This window comes from Neoarius graeffei, chromosome 14, assembly GCF_027579695.1.
Source record: "Neoarius graeffei isolate fNeoGra1 chromosome 14, fNeoGra1.pri, whole genome shotgun sequence".
In the NCBI taxonomy this organism is placed as follows: Eukaryota; Metazoa; Chordata; class Actinopteri; order Siluriformes; family Ariidae; genus Neoarius; species Neoarius graeffei.
This window is the reverse complement of record NC_083582.1, coordinates 5,338,378-5,341,085: the sequence shown is the minus strand read 5'-3', so window position 1 is coordinate 5,341,085 and position 2,708 is coordinate 5,338,378.

Sequence of the window (2,708 nt, the reverse complement as noted above, 5' to 3'; positions counted from 1 at the left end):
TTGACCCACCGCTGTACAGATTTGGGTCAGCACCTGGCAGTAGTCCCTCTTGTTTGGATGCCAGTTCTACTGAGTCCAACCTAGCACACTTACCGGTAGTAGCTATTGAGGCTCATTGGCTTTTATTTTCTGATTGGCAATTAAAAGATCCAGGATGAAGCCGTTTTTTCCCCCCAGGTATTAAGTGTAGTTCTTGTGTTCTAATTTTTGCAGTTCCCACTGAAGAGGTTCCACACTTTAGTTTAGACTGGATGGGTGTTCATGCAAAAGGAGGATCAGAGACTGGTCACTATGAGTACCTCATGGTCCCTTTTGGGCTGACCAACACGCCCGCTGGTGGACTCCATCCCAGGTGAGGTAATAATAATAAAATGCATAAATAAAATAAAAATTTATGTACAGCTCCACAAAAATATCTGAAGGGTTTTTTTCCAAAACAAGGTTTTATGAAAATCAGATTAAAATTATTAGTCGGGGAGCCAAAGTCTCAAAAACCCTTTAAAATGGGTTGAACCTGACATGGCTTGTTATACTTTTTATTTGTGATTTATTTGATAGTTTTATCCCTAAGGACAAATAATTGGAGGGTCTGCTCTGTCGGAAATATCGCGGAAAAAAAATTGTGCCTATTGTAGTGTATGTACCCATCATTTTTCGACGAAAAATTCTGAAAAATGAAAAATTCCCTGAAATCTTCAGTGGCTTGGGTAAGTTGTCAATAAATGCTTTCCAGGTGCAAAGGACACATATGTTGACAACATTCAGTGAAAAAATAATTCTTAAACCACATTTCTACATGATTTTGGCTCCATTTAATGCAAAAAAATTAGGCGTTTTTTCACTTTTTTGCAATATTTTCATCTTTACTTCATTGGCAATGAACTTTTCTCCCAAGTTGTGACATCAGAAAATATGCCATTCTTTTTACCAAACAGTATACTGATTCCACAGAAAAAACTATAAAAATCCAACCAAAATCAATGGAACTGTGGTGATTTCACTTCTAGTTGGTGATCAACAGGCCCAGAAACTCAATAGAATTTCAGGCTACAATCAAAATTCTGAAAGGCACACTGAATACTTAGCAATATGACACACATTCTCTCTCTCTCTCTCACACACACACATGAGTAATTTGGGGATCCTACAATGATTTGCACCCCGGTGACACCCCCCACGGCACCCATTTATCTGAGGTAAGTTTTATGTTTTGCCTTACTTTCTCTATGGCTATGGCTTAAATGTCATGAAACTTATACCATCTGTGTGTAATTAAATCTAATTTAAGGGTGTTTATTTACAATTTACATTCTACTATTTTGTACACATATCATCAATATCTGAGCTACCAAGTTGCATCTGTTAGTTAGCAAGCTTATTAGCTAATGCTATTACAGCTATACCTAATTACTGGTTTGGTAGATTGAGGGTACTGAAGCATGAATTTTAAACATATATCACCTAAATATGTCAAAGGAAGTAATAAATTAAGTAGTAAATTATTTCTTGTCTGTCCTAAAGTTAGCATAACATAGCTTAATGATTAACTTAGCATGCTGAGGCTAGCTGATGATGGCATGATATTAAGGGTGAAGGAACACTTTCGAATATGCAGCTGAACTTGTAAAAAGGACTGGAGGCATTGGCTGCAGCAAGAAGAACAGACAGTGAGAAAGTAGCCCACATTAAACTTTCAACCTTTGCAGCAAAACCAAAGAAGTCCATGTCCATGGCATTCAAAACCAAACAGGTCTATGAGGAGGAGAGTGCAGTTATGAGGAACCTGTACTTTGTTCATGACTTAGAGGAAGACAGGAAGGTGGAAGTGTTTAGCCATGAATGGACAAGTTGCCCTGCCTCCCTGTTTGAGCCAGATCCATCCCTTGACCAAAGGTATGGTATGCGCAAAGGAAACAAGGCAGACTACCTGGCTGCAATTAAGACTGACCTTGGCAGCTCATGGGGAGAAGTGGACACACTACCACCGTCTGACAAGCCTGTTGTAATGGTAGTTGATGCCATGGCATTCATTCAATGTTACCAGCATCTTGGGAGCAGCACCTTCTATGAACTGCAAGGGAATTATCTGAGGCAGCTACTTGGAATGCTCCCAGACCAGTGTGACTGCATCCACTTTGTTGGTGATAGATATGATTTCTCTCCAGCTGAAAGTCTGAAAGGTGAGGAGCGAGAGAAGAGGATGAAGACCTGCCCCAGCAAAATGAAGGAGTATAAGCCGCATGACACACTCCCTGTACCTGAATGGAAAGGCTTCATTCACAATCCACGGAATAAAGCTAATCTGTTGAACTACCTGGGGGAAGCATGGACTGCTCAAAACAAGTCACTTCCTGCAGGGTGCACACTTATTCTTGGTGGAGTCTTTTGTGATCCTGGTCACACTGTGCTCTTGTCAGCAAATTGTCAGATTGAGCTTCCAGAACTTTCCTGTGAAAAACATGAGGAGGCAGATACTAGAATGTTTGTTCACATTGCATATTCAGTACGCATTATGCGCCACAAACGGGCTGTGGTAGTTGCAACTGACACAGATGTGATCATGATGTGCATCTACTACATCAGACACATGATTGGGCTGCAGGAGCTGTGGGTGAAGATGAATGACAACTTCCTACCTGTTCATGCCATGACAGAAGCTCTGGCAGGGAAGTATGACACTGCACCTGCAGAATTTACATCCATTCTCC